This window comes from Budorcas taxicolor, chromosome 19 (genome assembly GCF_023091745.1).
Source record: "Budorcas taxicolor isolate Tak-1 chromosome 19, Takin1.1, whole genome shotgun sequence".
Classification (NCBI taxonomy): Eukaryota; Metazoa; Chordata; class Mammalia; order Artiodactyla; family Bovidae; genus Budorcas; species Budorcas taxicolor.
Window position 1 is genome coordinate 13246813 of NC_068928.1, and position 17238 is coordinate 13264050.

At 42.7% G+C, this 17238-nt stretch overlaps 1 protein-coding gene across 2 annotated transcripts in view; it reads left to right on the forward strand.

The window, feature by feature from the left end:
• AATF (apoptosis antagonizing transcription factor) overlaps positions 1 to 17238 on the forward strand; it is a 112676-nt gene that overhangs the window by 55624 nt on the left and 39814 nt on the right. The window lies entirely within an intron of this gene.

Below are 17238 nucleotides of genomic sequence, written 5' to 3' on the forward strand. Positions count from 1 at the left end.
GAATTTATGCTAAAAGTTGAACTGATGGATTTGGCTGATGGATTGTGTGTGGAGTGTGGGAAGAGAGGGATCCAGGATGACTTTAGGGATTTTGGTCTGAGCAGTTGGATGGATGAAGTTGCTATTTACTGAACTGGGGACAAACAGTGAGAGAAGCTAGTTTGGAGAAGAAATCTGGAACTCAGCTTCGGTTACACTAGATTCCACACCCTGCCCCTCCCCGACCCCATGGACCTGTGCTGACTTTAATTATTTTTATTCCAAATTGATTATATTAAATTATCACTGAAGCAGTCATAGGGAATTGTTGAGGAGATACTTATGTATAAAGTTTTGGAGTTCATGAAGAGGTCTGAACTGAAGGGATGAATCTGAGAGCCATCAGCATATAGATTGTATTTAATACCATGAGACTGGATGAGATCACCTAGGGATTGAAAGTGGAGAGAAAAAGAGAAAGAGATGCAAAGCCCACGTCCTGGGGCATTCAGCATTCTGCGTTTGGGGAGATGAAGAGGATCTAGTATAGTGCTGGAGACGGTGAGAGAAAATAAAGGAAGAGCGATTTCCCAGGTGTCACGTCAAAGTGATTCAGGAAGGAGGAGATCCAGTATCGTCCTGATACCAAAACCAGGCAAAACTATCACAGGGAAAGAAAGCTACCGACCAATATCTCTAGGGAACAGAGATACAAAAGTCGGCAATCTACTAACAAACTCACTCCAGCAACACATAGGCAAGAATACTGGAGTGGGTTGCCATGCCCTCCTCCAGGGGATCTTCCCAACCCAGGGATCGAACTCGGGTCTCCCACATTGCAGGCAAATTCTTTACTGTCTGAGCCACCAGGAAAGCCCTCCCACCCCCCTCAAGAAAAAAAAAATTTTTTACCATAACTAAGTGGGATTTAGTCCAGGAATTCAAGATTGTTTTAACATCAGAAATCAATTAATGTAATCAAATGTTATAAGGGCCAAAAACATGATCATCTCAATAGATGCAGAAAATTGTTTGACACCCTTTCATGATAAACACTCAACAAATAGGGATAGAAGAGAATTCCTTACCTAGTAAAGAACATCTATGAAAACCCATAACTAACATCCTATTCAGTGGTAAAAGACAGAAAACTTTCCCCAAAGATTAGGAATAAGGCAAGGATGCTCTTGCCACTAATATTCAACATTGTACTGGAGGTTTTAGCAAGGGCAGTTAGGAAGAAATAAAAGGCATCTAAGTTGGAAAAGAAGAAGTAAAAGCATCTCTTACTTGCAGTTGGCATGATCCTATATATAGAAATCCCAAAGAAGCCACCAGAAAACTACTTGATCATGAATTGCAGGATACAGAATAAACACAAAAACATCAGTTGTGTTTCTATACACCAGCAGTAAGCAATCTGAAAAGTTAAGAAAGCCATTCCATTTACAGTAGCATCCAGATGAGGAAAATACCTGAGGATAAATTTAACCAAGGAGGTAAAAGACTTATATTGTTCTGTGTGTGTGTGTGTGTGTGCGCGCGCGTGTGTGCATGTGCGTGCGCACACGCATGCACGCATGCACGCTTAGTCATGTCCAACTCTTTGTGACCCCATGGACTGTAGCCTACCAGGCTCCTCTGTCCATGGAATGTTTCCAGGCAAGAATACTGGAGCAGGTTGGCATTTCCTACTCCAGGGGATCTTCCCAACCCAGGGACTGAACCTGTGTCTCTTGTATCTCCTGCATTGGTGGGCAGATTCTTTACCATTGGTGCTACCTGTGAAGCCCCAAAGACCTGTATGCAGAAAGTTATAAACTTTGCTGAAAGAAATTTTAAAAGACCTAAATAAATGGAAAGCCATCCCATTTCATGGATTAGAAAAATTCTAATTTATGGATTAGAAGACTTAAGTATTGTTAAAAATGACAGTACTCCTCAATTGATATATAGATTCAACACAATCTGTATCAAAATCCCAGCTATCTTTCTGCTGAAACTGATGAGCAGATCCTAAAATTGATGTGGAAATACAAAAGACCCAGGATGGCCAAAACAATCTTGAAAAAGATCAAAGTTGGAGGACTCATAGTTCCTAATTTCAAAACTTATTACAGAGTTGTAGTAATCAAGATGTTGTGGTACTAGTATAAGGTTAGGCATATAGATCAATAGAATACAATTGAGAATTCAGAAATAAACCTTTACAGTTATGGTCAATTGATTTTCGACAGGGGTGCCAGGACAGCGGTGAGAAGTCTTTACAGCAAATAATGCTAGGACAACTAGTTACCCACTTGCAGAAGAGTGAAGTTAGAGCCCCCTCTCATTCCTACACGAAGATTAACTCTAAGTTGATCATATACCTACATACAAGAGACAAAACTATAAAACTTCTAGAAAAAAACACAGGAGTAAATCTTCATGACTTTGGGTTAGGAAATAGTTTCTTAAATATGACAACAAAAGCACAAGGGACAAAACAGAATAAAAACAGATACGTTGGACTTCATCGAAATTGAAAACTTTTGAGCTGCGGAAGGTCCTACTGGAAAAGTGAAAAGACCCGCAGAGTGGGAGAAACTATTTTAAATTGTATATCTGATAAAGGACTGGTATCTAGAATATATAAAGAACTCTTAAACTCAATAATAAAAGCAAATAACCTACTAAAAAATGGTGAATGATCTGAATAAACATTTTTCCAAAGAAGGTATTTAAACAACTAGTAAGATGCTCACCATTATTAATTCGTCTTTCAGTTCAGTTCAGTCGCTCAGTCGTGTCCGACTCTTTGCGACCCCATGAATTGCAGCACGCCAGGCCTCCCTGTCCATCACCATCTCCCGGAGTTCACTCAGACTCGTGTCCATCAAGTTGGTGATGCTATCCAGCCATCTCATCCTCTGTCGTCCCCTTCTTCTCCTGCCCCCAATCCCTCCCAGCATCAAAGTCTTTTCCAATGAGTCAGCTCTTCCCATGAGGTGGCCAAAGTACTGGAGTTTCAGCTTTAGCAACATTCCTTCCAAAGAAATCCCAGGGTTGATCTCCTTCAGAATGGACTGGCTGGATCTCCTTGCAGTCCAAGGGACTCTCAAGAGTCTTCTCCAACATCACAGTTCAAAAGCATCAATTCTTTGATGTGTAGCCTTCTTCACAGTCCAACTCTCACATCCATACATGACTACTGGAAAAACCATAGCCTTGACTAGACAGACTTTAGTCGGCAAAGTAATGTCTCTGCTTTTGAATATGCTATCTAGGTTGCTCATAAGTTTTCTTCCAAGGAGTAAGCGTCTTTTAATTTCATGGCTGCAGTCACCATCTGCAGTGATTTTGGAGCCCAAAAAAATAAAGTCTGACACTGTTTCCACTGTTTCCTCATCTATTTCCCATGAAGTGATGGGACCGGATGCCATGATCTTCATTTTCTGAATGTTGAGCTTTAAGCCAACTTTTTCACTCTCCTCTTTCACTTTCATCAAGAGGCTTTTTAGTTCCTCTTCACTCTCTGCCATAAGGGTGGTGTCATCTGCATATCTGAGGTTATTGATACTTCTCCCGGCAATCTTGATTCCAGCTTGTGTTTCTTCCAGCCCAGCGTTTCTCATGATGTACTTTGCGTATAAGTTAAACAAGCAGGGTGACAATATATAGCCTTGACGTACTCCTTTTCCTATTTGGAACCAGTCTGTTGTTCCATGTCCAGTTCTAACTGTTGCTTCCTGACTTGCATACAGATTTCTCAAGAGGCAGGTCAGGTGGTCTGGTATCCCCATCTCTTTCAGAATTTTCTACAGTTTATTGTGATCCACACAGTCAAAGGCTTTGGCATAGTCAATAAAGCAGAAATAGATGCAGAGGGCAGACACACAGAAATCATACTCACAGAAAACTAGTCATTCTAATCACACTAGGACCACAGCCTTGTCTAATTCAGTGAAACTAAGCCATGCCCGCGGGGCAACCGAAGACGGGCAGGTGATGGTGGAGAGGTGTGACAGAATGTGGTCCACTGGAGAAGGGAATGGCAAACCACTTCAGTATTCTTGCCTTGGGAACCCCATGAACAGTATGAAAAGGCAAAATGGTAGGATACTGAAAGAGGTACTCCCCAGGTCAGTAGGTGCCCAATATGCTACTGGAGGTCAGTGGAGAAATAACTCCAGAAAGAATGAAGGGACGGAGCCAAAGCAAAAACGATACCCAGCTGTGGATGTGACTGGTGATAGAAGCAAGGTCTGATGCTGTAAAGAGCAATATTGCATAGGAACCTGGAATGTCAGGTCCATGAATCAAGGCAAATTGGAAGTGGTCAAACAGGAGATGGCAAGAGTGAATGTTGACATTCTAGGAATCAGCGAAGTAAAATGGACTGGAATGGGTGAATTTAACTCAGATGACCATTATATCTACTACTGTGGGCAGGAATCCCTCAGAAGAAATGGAGTAGCCATCATGGTCAACAAAAGAGTCTGAAATGCAGTACTTGGATGCAATCTCAGAAACGCCAGAATGAGCTCTGTTCGTTTCCAAGACAAACCATTCAATATCACAGTAATCCAAGTCTATGCCCCAACCAGTAATGCTGAAGAAGCTGAAGTTGAACAGTTCTATGAAGACCTACAAGACCTTTTAGAACTAACACCCAAAAGAGATGTCCTTTTCATTATAGGGGACTGGAATGCAAAAGTAGGAAGTCAAGAAACACCTGGAGTAACAGGCAAATTTGGCCTTGGAATGTGGAATGAAGCAGGGCAGAGACTAATAGAGTTTTGCAAAGAAAATGCACTGGTCATAGCAAACACCCTCTTCCAACAACACAAGAGAAGACTCTACACACGGACATCACCAGATGGTCAACACCGAAATCAGATTGATTATTAGTCTCTAGGGAAATACAAATCAGAACCACAATGATCACTAGGATAGCTGTGACCAAAAATGACAGATGATAACAAGTTTGGGGAGAATATGGAGGATTTGGAACCCTCGTACACTGTTGGTAGAAATATAAATTGGTGCAGCCTCTATGGAAAACAGTTTGGTAGTTCCTCAAATCAATCATAGAGTTACCATGTGACCCAGCAATTCTACTCTTAGGTTTACACCCAGAAGAAATGAAAATCATATGTCCACACAAAACCTTGTGCATGAATATCTGTAGCATTATTCATAATAGCCATAAAGGAAACAAGCCAAGTGACCATCAACCAATAAATGGATAAACAAAACATGGTATATCCATACAATAAATATTATTCAACCATAAAGAGGATGAAGTACTGAAACTTGCAGCATGGATAAACTTGTGAAAACATTATGGTAAGTTAAGTGAAACAAGAGAGTCACAGACCATATTTGTATGATTTATTAAATGCTCCAAATAGGCACAATTTATAGAAGTGAAGAAGTGGATAGGCGGTTGCCTAGGGCTGGCAATATTGGGGGTGAAATGGGAGTAGCTGATGGGAAAAAAAAAACTGTCTTTTGACAGTGATGAAAATATTCTGAAATTGATTTTGATGATGGTTGCACACCTCAGTGAATATACAAAACCATTGAATCATAGTTTAAATTGGTGAGCTGTGCATTTTATCTGAATAAGGTCTTTTTTTTTTTTCCCTTAAAAGAGTGACATACTGTGTTGAATGTTGCAGACAGATCAAATAAGATAAGGAGTGAGAACTGGCTATCTGGTTCAGCAATGTGGAAGCCATTGGGACCTTCACAGAAACTGTTTTGTTCGAGTGCTGAAGTGGGTTCAAGAGAGAATGGAGGGAGAAAAGTTGGAGATGGCATAGACAGTCGGGAGAAAGCTTGCCCTAAATGGGAGAAATGGGCAGCAGGGGTCAGAAGCGGGTTTCTTGTTTGGGTTTCAGGTAGATGTCCTCTGTATGTTGTTTTTGTTGTCATCCATTTGTTTATTTTTTAGGTTGCGCAGGGTCTTTGTGGTTGTATACAGGCTTCTTGTCGTGGAGCATGGGCTCTAGAGCCCACGGCCTCAGGAGTTGCAGCCCTCAGGCTTAGCTGCTTGTGGGATCGTGGTTCCCCAATCAGGGATCCTGTACACTGTTTTCTGATGGAAATGATCCCGTAGAGGGCATCATGCACGTTTCAGGAAGGAGGTGAGAATGGCTGCTGCTGTGTACACAGGTAGAGAGGGGTTGGTCTGATGGACAGCTCTTGTGTAGATATGGGCGTGAGGACAGAGTGTGGGAACTCTTGTTCCCAAGGAGCTATGGGGAGGGTAGTATGTGAGGTTCTTACCTGAGGGCAGGGGCTGGAGGTTTGAGAAAAGAGAAGGGATGGCAGAGTCCTCAAGCAGAGCAGGAGAGTGTAATTGGGAGCACTGGAGACCCACGTAAGGTTAGTGGAAATGGTTTTAAAGTGACTGAGACCAGTTCAATCCATCTTGTCTGTTTTTCCACTCATTGCAGCCGTATGGATGCAGGTATTGAGATTTAACAAGGAAATAGAGGTACATAATCCCTCACCTGCAGTTCTGACACTAAAAAACCCCTCACCTGCAATTCTGACACTGAAAACTTACAGTAGTGTGCTTGTTTGTTTTTGTAAGTTTGGCAAAACATTGTGGTGGCAACATCTGAATGGTTCTGAAGCCATATTAACCTGTGAAAGTGAAAGTCATTCAGCCGTGTCCAACTCTTTGTGACCCCATAGACTGTATAGAATTCTCCAGGCCAGAATACTGGAGTGGGTAGCCTTTGCCTTCTCCAGGGGATCTTCCCAACCGAGAGATTGAACTACTAGGGAAGCCTGCATATTAACCTATAAGGCTTTCTTTATCCCACTAGGTAGGGATATTTATGTATTTTGCTGCAGAGGTGTTGATGTGTTTGACTTTGGGGTTCTGCCCCAGGCTTCGCTGGGGCATTTATGGTACATACACTGTATCATCACCTTCCCCCAAATCCCAAAAGCTCTGAATTCCAGGACACGTCAGTCCCCGAGGGACTGTACGCCATACAGACCGTGGATCTGCATGACAAAGGGACAGCACGCAGCAGACTTGAGGGCGTTTACCGGAAGTGACCGTCCTGGTGGCATCGCATGCCCATAAGTATGGAGAGGGGCGAGCACGTGAGGAGGAGCGGGGGAGGCATGCTGAAAAGGCGGCGGATCAATGGGCTATTGATCTGAGGGGGGAAGAATACTGGAGTCTGCAGGCTAAAGGGAAAATCCTGGAAGGAGAGGCTGAGGTTTGTTTCCTCTGGGCTTTTAATCCATAGAGGACATAATGCAGAATATAGTTTAGCACTGCCCTCTTGGTTCCTTGTAAAGCCCGTTTAGCAAAATAGTCTCTAGTTCTGAACCACTTCCTCTTCATTCTTTCAATACAAATGTTACAAAGCATAGTGGCATTATACAATAGAATACCATAGAATGCCCAGAAATAGTCAGTGATTGATGTAGTATCCAAGAGGATGTATAACCCCTCTCCTCACCTTTTATTTTATAGATAGAAAAAATAAATAAATAAATATATATAAATATATATATATACACACACACACACACACAAGCACACATCAGGACATCTATCGATTTACCAAGAGACAGAATCCTGGAAATGGGGGCTGTTGGAAATTCTAAACAATAGCACTGCTGGCACCTTGTTCCTTTTGGTATAGATTAGGAAGAATGGCTTAGTGCAGTCACTTAGTCCTTGTAACATTCTTTTTATGTATAGGAAAAAGAAAGGAAAAGCAAGTTCTTTAGCAGTCAAATTGCCTGATTCTCTCTCTGTCTTCACACATCAGAGCCGAATACTGGTAATGATTTACTTACACTTCTAGTTAATAATTAGACATTGGGAGGCACTGTATATCATGCCTAATGGAATATATAGGGTCTGATGAGAAAGTTTTCTGTTTTGACTAATAAATTTTAACCCAAATGGCCAGGCCTGGTGAAATATTACGGCCTTCGAAATATTTTAGAACTTGTGCTGAGGAAACAGTGTGAATTTCCTCAGCGAATGAATTTATCATCCCTTCCAAATCACAGGCCTTAGCTCCAGCTGTGGAGTGGAGGCACGAGGCAATGCTGAATCAGAAAGTGGAAAAACTAATCAAATCCTTAAAAGACCGAGGGCAGTGAGGCAGAGTTAAGGCTGACTTTTTCAGCGGTCGCCTCGAGCTGTACATTTTCTGATTTTAGTAACCAAAGGTGGGTTATCTGGAACTTCAGTAGTAAGATGCGCTTGGGTTTTTGTTCATGCATTTGACTTCCCTCCGTTCTTCTCTCTGTTATTAATATTATTCTTGTAAATATTGTACTTGCCACTGCAGAAGTGGGATGCTTTTCATCTTTGATCCAAAGATCTAGAACTTAACTCTTTCTTTTCAGAAGTACTATCAAAATACTCACTGTGAGCAAGGTAGCGTGCACAGTTCTGAGGGAGGAGAGAATTTTGAGTGATACTGTGCCTTGCCCCCAGGATGCTTACAGTCAAGCAAAGGCGCTATAAACAACCAGAGTGCTGGGCGAGGGGGTGATAAAGAATTCAGGAGAAGGGAGATTCGTAACAGTCTGGGAGAATTAGAGAAGGCTGCGGGGAGGTGATGGCATTTGATCGAGGCCTTTGTAGAGGGGTCGATAGGATGCTGCAGAGGGTGAGATGGAGGGGTGGCTGTGGGAGCAGAGGGCGATGGGCTGGGTGCAGGTCCTGGAGAACGAAGAGCAGTTAGTTGTCCTAATAGAATAAATGGTAAAGGAGAGGATCACTTGTGCCCAAATTAATCATGGTTTGGTTTGGAAAAAGTCCTTCAAATAACAGTCTGCTTTTCAGGTATTAGTACTATTGTGAGTTTTTTCTGTGCTTTTTACACTTTCTCCCTTCCATTCTGATTTTCCTTCATTACATGTCCTATTTGTTATCCACTGTTGGCAATCAGTAGAAAGGAACTTTGAATTATCGTATTTGCTCATTGTTATTGTTAGCAGCTGTGGTGATTCAGCTATGGAATGTTTTTGTCCCAGATTGAGTTCTGTCTTTATTTCTGAGTATCATTATCTGATGTTGACAGTATTTTAATTTATTGAACACTCGCATTTTGCAAAATGCTTTACTTTTATCATCTTTTAAGACTGCAAATCAACTTTATGAGGTACAGTTATTATAAGGAAACTGAGTCTCAGAAGGGACAAATAACTTGTCCCAAACTTCACATCTAATAAAGGGCACAGAGCCCAGGTATGTCAGACTCCAAAGCCATGGCATTTTACAGACTTACTGGGCGATGTTTACAGTTATGTTGAACCATGGGGCAGCACTGAAAACTCATACATAGAATCACTACATCTAAGAAGATGGGAGATGGGCATCTGCAACTGGGATTTGACAAACCGATAAAAGAGACACTGATAACAGAGAACACGATATGAAATGAATTCCCACCTTTACTACAAGGATGTCAAGACACCTTTCTTGCAGTAAAAAGACCAACTTGAAGACACCACAGAAAGAGTCAGTGTCTGCTGGGGCATGGGGCAGATGGCTAGAGGAAGAACAAAAGGCCTGTCCCTGCTCTTCTTTTCCTGAGAAGAGCCTGCTCTCTCCCTGGGAAATGAGACCCAAGAGGGAGGCAAGACCGACATCATTGTAATAGTAAAATAAGGAGAAGGGTTCTGAGATTTTTTTCATTCATTTGGATTAAGTAGTTTAAAAAAAAATTTAGGTTCTCTTGGGATGGTTAAAAAAAGGGTAATTCCCATGCACTTAAACCACACAGTTCTCTAGCCCTGTGCAAGACGTGGGAGAAAGAGCATGTTGTTTGAGGAGGAGGAGGTGCTGGTAATCGTGCAGTCACTTCAGTCTTGTCCGACTCTTGGAGACCTGTAGACTGCAGCCTGTCAGACTCCTCTGTACATGGGATTCTCCAGGCAGGAATACTGGCGTGAGTTAGCATGCCCTCTTCCAAGGGATCTTCCCAACTCTGGGATCGAGCCCATGTCTCTTATTTCTCCTGCACTGGCAAGCAGGTTCTTTACCACTAGTGCCAAGAGATTAAAAACCAGGAGTTTCCCCAGTTGCTTAGGTAGATAGTAGTACTCTGGATTAAAAGCAAGGTATTACATATTACACAGACCATCCCCATGGAAAAGAAATTCAAAAAAGCAAAGTGGCTGTCTGAGGAGGCCTTACAAATAGCTGTGTAAAGAAGAGAAGCGAAAAGCAAAGGAGAAAAGGAAAGATATAAGCATCTGAATGTAGAGTTACAAAGAATAACAAGGAGAGATAAGAAAGCCTTCCTCAGCGATCAATGCAAAGAAATAGAGGAAAACAACAGAATGGGAAAGACTAGAGATCTCTTCAAGAAAATTAGAGATACAAAGGGAACATTTCATGCAAAGATGGGCTTGATAAAGGACAGAAATGGTGTGGACCTAACAGAATCAGAAGATATTAAGAAGAGGTGGCAAGAATACATAGAAGAACTGTACAAAAGAGGTCTTCACAACCCAGATAATCACGATGGTGTGATCACTCACCTAGAGCCAGACATCCTGGAATATGAAGTCAAGTGGGCCTTAGAAAGCATCACTACGAACAAAGCTAGTGGAGGTGATGGAATTCCAGTTGAGCTGTTTCAAATCCTGGAAGATGATGCTGTGAAAGTGCTGCATTCAATATGCCAGCACATTTGGAAAACTCAGCAGTGGCCACAGGACTGGAAAAGGTCAGTGTCAGTTTTCATTCCAATCCCAAAGAAAGGCAATGCCAAAGAATGTTCAAACTACTGCACAATTGCACTCATCTAACACGCTAGTAAAGTAATGCTCAAAATTCTCCAAGCCAGGCTTCAGCAATATGTGAATCGTGAACTTCCAGATGTTCAATCTGGTTTTAGAAAAGGCAGAGGAACCAGAGATCAAATTGCCAACATCCACTGGATCCTGGAAAAAGCAAGAGAGTTCCAGAAAAAACATCTGTTTCTGCTTTATTGACTATGCCAAAGCCTGTGACTGTGTGGATTATAATAAACTGTGGAAAATTCTGAGAGAGATGGGAATACCAGACCACCTGACCTGCCTCTTGAGAAGCCTATATGCAGGTCAGGAAGCAACAGTTAGAACTGGACATGTAACAACAGACTGCTTCCAGATAGGAAAAGGAGTATGTCAAGGCTATATATTGTCACCTTGCTTATTTAACTTATATGCAGAATACATCATGAGAAACGCTGGGCTGGAAGAAGCGCAAGCTGGAATCAAGATTTCTGGGAAAAATATCAATAACCTCAGATATGCAGATGACACCACTCTTATGGCAAAAAGTGAAGAGGAACTCAAAAGCCTCTTGATGAAAGTGAAAGAGGAGAGTGAAAAAGTTGGCTTAAAGCTCAACATTAAGAAAACTAAGATCATGGCAGCTGGTCCCATCACTTCCTGGCAAATAGATGTGGAAACAGTGTCAGACTTTATTTTTCTACAATCACTGCAGATGGTGATTGCAGCCATGAAATTAAAAGACGCTTACTCCTTGGAAGGAAAGTTATGACCAACCTAGATAGCATATTCAAAAGCAGAGACATTACTTTGCCAACAAAGGTCCATCTAGTCAAGGCGATGGTTTTTCCAGTGGTCATGTATGCATGTGAGAGTTGGACTGTGAAGAAAACTGAGCGCCGAAGAATTGATACTTTTGAACTGTGGTGTTGGAGAAGACTCTTGAGAGTCCCTTGGACTGCAAGGAGATCCAACCAGTCCATTCTGAAGGAGATCAGACCTGGGATTTCTTTGGAAGGAATGATGCTGAAGCTGAAACTCCAGTACTTTGGCCACCTCATGGGAAGAGTTGACTCACTGGAAAAGACCCTGATGCTGGGAGGGATTGGGGGCAGGAGGAGAAGGGGACGACAGATGATGAGATGGCTGGATGGTATCACCGACTCAATGGATGTGAGTCTGAGTGAACTCTGGGAGATGGTGATGGACAGGGAGGCCTGGCGTGCTGCTATTCATGGGGTCGCAAAGAGTTGGACACGACTGAACAACTGAACTGAACTGATTACACGGTATGATTCCTTTTGTTTAAAAACGAAAGGAGTGTCTGTGTGTGTGTGTGTGTGATAAAGTAAATAAAACTTTGAGATTTTCTGCCAGAAACAATTCCCCCACTCTGTGCATGTATATATTTATTGAGCTCCTTCAGTGGGCCAGTGGACAGGATAGAGTGGTGAGCACACTGTTACATTCTCTGCTTTCTGTGAAGCAGACAGTCGGCTAGTGGAGGAAATAGACATTAATCATGTACCCCACTAATAAAATGTAAATTAAATACATCAGGAATATCATATGAATGTGTATGAAGGGCTGCTGTTAGAGAGGCTTTCCTGAGGAAGGAGGTAATTGAGCTGAGATTTAGCAAGGAGATAGAGAAGGTGACGCAGTGGTCAGTAATCTGCCTGCCAGTGTAGGAGATGCAAGAGACGTGGGTTTGATCCCTGGGTCTGAAGATCCCCTGGAGGAGGGTATGGCAACCCACTGCAGTATTCTTGCCTGGAGAATTCCATGGACAGAGGAGCCTGGTGGGCTACAGTCCATGGGGTCACGAAAGAGTCGGACACGACTGAGCACACACACAGAGGGTGTGATGTAAGCCAGTTAGTGGTTAGGGAAGCATGTTCCAGGCAGTGCAGGTGCAAAAGAGCGTTCCAAAGACATCTCCTGTCTTTGTTCTTCTGGCCACATGCTCTCATTTTACTGAAGCACAACTTCCTGTGAAAGAGCCTGTGGAAGGTAAATTATTGAGTCCTTGCCTGTGTGAAATGCTTTATGAACTCTCATCCTTGGTTAGTGCTTTGGCTATGTATGGAACTTGAGGTTGAAAGTCATTTTCCTCAGCATTTTGAAGGTTTTGCTCTGCTGTCCTCTGACATCTGTTATTGCTATTGAGATGTCTAGTCCCGTTAAGATTTATGTTCCTTAATGTTTCAGGTGACTGTATAATTCATTGTCAAGACTGGGACCCTTGAGGTGCTATCCTGAAGAAACAGCAGGACAGGAGACTTTAGCCAGGACTCTTTGTGGTAGATGGGGCCATATAGTCACCCTCTTTACATGTGACCTATTTTTCCTCTCACCTTTTAGGATCTTTTCTTTGCTTCTAGAGTTCCACATTTCATGACGATGTGTCTTACAAAAGGTTTTTTTCCTTCATTGCACTAGGTTGTATTGGGTGGTGGTGATTAGTTCATTCCCGTCCTTCAATTTGGGGAGGTTTTCATAATTATTTCTTTAATAATTTTCTCCCAGCCTTCGTTAGGTAGGTGTTTAACTTCCTGGATTATCCTCTAAGTTATTTTCCTCTTTCACAAATAATCAAGGGATATTATCTGTTTGCTGAGAGATTTTTGTACATTTGTCTTCCAGTTCTATTGAAGATGTTAAATGTTTCTAGTGTTCAATTTCTCATTTTACTTTTCTCATAGCATCCCATTCTTGTGGAAGTGTCTTTTCTCTCACTTCTCTGAGGGTGTCCTCAGAGGAGGAGGAGGAGTTGTGAGTTCTTTTTCTTTTCTTTCTTTCGTCTGTGTATTTTGTTTGCTCCTTGCATTGCTTTCTTGAGTCGCTTTTTTTCCTGTTTGCTTTGGTCTCTGTCTGAGTCTTTCCTCAGATGCTGGTGATGCTTAGCTGTCGCTTCATATTTCAGAGTACAGCATTCTAAAGTATCTCTGAAGCCTGGGTGGAGCTTTCTGTCTCCTTTGTATGTAATTTTGCTGAGAACTAACCTCTTGGTTCTCAGAGCTTGGAAATCTTTTCCGGGGAACTGGGGGATGACCATGCAGTTTTTCCAGAAAACACTCCCCTGCTCTCCTGCCTAGGAACTTGTCACGTGGCGACAGTGTCCTGGGCACAGGGTAGGGAAGGAGACAGAAGGTCCCAGACATCAGCCTTCTGTGCCTCGTATCTCTCAGTTTGGAGCTTCTGTGGCTTTGTTTTTCCGGAGAATCGAGCCTCCTTCCCCCCACCCCCCTCCCCCGGGGGGAAGTCGCTTGGCCGTGTGAACACTCCAGAAGGCCCCATGGTTCTGCCCCGGCCCTTCTTTAGGGGAGCCGCCCTCTGAGCTCCTCCTGCTCACGGGGGTTCCGTGGGCGTGATTCTCTCACCTTCGTTGCCTTTGGGCCCTCGGGCGATCACTTCTTTTTTGCTCTTCATCTCCTGACTATCTTGGAAAATTTTGTGAAAATCTACTGTTATTAGTTCTCCCTTTCCTCTTTTTTTCTTGCGGGTTAATACATCTTTTTATTTTGTTCTCCTCTACTGTCCCTTGGAGGAGTTGAGAAGGGAGACGAGATAAACCAGTGTGTTCAGCCTGCCATTTTAAACTAATTCCAGCATGCCTTTTTCCAGGCAGAGTATGATAACTGCTGGTTAGATTCTGATAGTACTGTCAGTGCCATTCCTTGCATACGTGGTTATGGGTCACGTAGGTTTTTGTGGGCTGACTGGGGAACCCACCCACATGTATGATTTTCCCCAGGAACTAGAGAATTGTTTTTGAATTGACTCTCTGGAGGAACTATAACAGACTAGAAGAAAAATATTTCACATACCTCTCCATTTTCCGGATCACATAGAAAATTACAGATACTGTATCATTATTGTTAAAATAAAAACCTCTGGTAACTACTAGAAACCTGAATTTTAATGGAAAAGTTTGTTCATAAGTGAAACCATAAAAATTGAACTAAGAAGCAAAGCTAAATTCTTCCATCAGTATCCCTAAAACTTCATTTTTCAACAACTTTTTGGAAAGCTGCTGCTGCTGCTGCTGCTGCTGCTGCTGCTGCTGCTGCTGCTGCTGCGTCTCTTCAGTCGTGTCTGACTCTGTGCAACCCCATAGAATGCAGCCCACCAGGCTCTGCTGTCCCTGGGATTCTCCAGGCAAGAACACTGGAGTGGGTTGCCATTTCCTTCTCCAATGCATGAAAGTGAAAAGTGAAAGTGAAGTCGCTAAGTAGTGTTCAACTCTTAGCGACCCCATGGACTGCAGCCTATCAGGCTCCTCCATCCATGGGATTTTCCAGGCAAGAGTACTGGAGTGGGGTGCCATTGTATTCCTAATTAAATTTAAGCCTAGTGTAAGTGAGAGCTGTGGGAAATGGCACTAGCCAGGAGAAGAGTTTATTTACCTGTATTTTCTTGCTGCTTTCTTGTTCCTGTCTTGCACACAACACGGTCTTCTCACACTGAATGAATTCTTCGGGATGCATGGATAACCTAGACTCAGCCAGACAGACCAATAAAACTCTCTTCCTAACCACAAGTGACTAAGAATAGCTGTGTAAAGCACCAAGGTAATGAAAATGCAACCCAGAATGTGTAAAGTACACAGGGTGCTTGAGAGTAAATGCTGTACCAGTTTGGTGTTGGAATCGCAGGGACCACTGTGCATGTCACACCCCTGCTGCGGGCGTGGGGCTCCTGTTTCCAGCCGTCACCATTGTGCTGGGGGAGCTTTCCCCGAGCTCCCAGTAGCTGTCATGGCCCCAGTCTTAAGGGATTGGAAACTGTTAGGAAAACCAGGTGGCTGTTCTCTCTTACATGGCTGGAACAAGGTAAGGGCAATGAGATGTTGTCATTCCATTATTTATTTTCCTTCCTTTTAAAAAAATATTTATTTATTTTTAATAGATTGATGATTGCTTTGCAATATTGGTTTGATTTCTGTCATACATCAACATGAATTAACCATAAGTGTACATATGTCCCTTCCCTCTTGAATCTCTCTCCCACCTCTCACCCATTCCCACCCCTCTAGGTTATTACAGAATAAGTCCCACTGGGGCTTCCCTGGTGGCTCATATGGTGAAGAATCTGCCTGCAATGCCGGAGACCCAGGTTCAGTCCCTGGGTTGGGAAGATCCCCTGGAGAAGGGAATGGCAACCCACTCCAATGTTCTTGCCTGGAGAATCCCGTGGACAGAGGAGCCTGGCAGGCTACAGTCCATGGGGTCACGAAGAGTCGGACAGGACTGAGCGACTAGCACAGACTGAGTTCCCTGAGTCATACAGCAAATCCCCATTGGCCATCTATTTACATATGTGCATTCATCCTCGCCACTCGCCGTTTATCTCACCCTCTCCCTCTTCTCCTCACCCTTGTCCATAACTCTGTTCTCTGCGTCTCCATTGCTGTTCTGCAAACAGATTAATCAGTATGTTTTCCTTCCTTTTTATTCTTCTTTCTTTAAAAAAATTTTTTTTGTTAACCTGTCTTCCCTCTGCCTCCGCAACCTTGCTTTTGACAGGACGTTGACTAGGAACCAGAACCCATTTTGGCTTAGCCTTAAGGGCAGCTGTTTACAGAGTAGCAGTGTTACACACGGGGTTCCTTTGTCGAATGTCTGTGTAACACTGGATTTGGATCTTGTATTTAGCTGCCAGAAGTGACTGTGATGAAGTAGGGGAGATAAACTGATAGATTGGCTGCCAGAAAGATGTTGGGAGTCAATCAGATAAACAGGGCAGAGAAATAGCTTGCTGTTTTCCAGTGATAATAAAACAGAGGCCTCCGGTCCCCACATTTTTAAACATAATTGCCACGGTAATAATGTCTAAAATAAGCAAATGAAAAAACAGCACAGGGGGTTTTTTTATTTGCAATTGAGATTGCCTTTTCCCTTTTGCAATAAAGATTCATCCTATATGGAAATGAATATTTTTACAAATTTGTTTTCCTTCTCCCAGTGCCCACTTACATAAGCAAATGACAATTAGAGAGTGAACTGCTTTTGTAGGAATTTATCCCTTCTTTATTCCCATCAGACTTCGACTATTTAACTTGGTGAACTATATATATGTTGCTTCTGTGCCTTACCTACAAAATAATTACTTATGTTTGTGAGGAAACAAGTTTTAAAGTCAAACCTATATTCTTGACTGGTGACAAGCTGGAAGGAGTTTATTTTCAGGATTTCTTTAAGAAGATTTTTGGAATTTTAATCTCTGTTGCTGTGTCCCTGCCTATAGCACTTGTGTAGGAGAGATGATAATCTAGCTTTATTATTAAAAGTTAAAATTCTCCTCCTTTAATGTCTAACTTTTAAATCTATTGCTTCTCCTGGCCAAGACTTTTTAAGATCCAGTGCACATTCTTCAGTGTGTGAGAGCTAGAGAAGTAGACGTAGCTTGCCCTCAGGGACTAACCAGGGTTAAGAGGAGAGCTGGAGAGTGGTTTAGTTCCCATGGGGTTAGTTGTGTGCAATGAGAGACTGGCTCTCT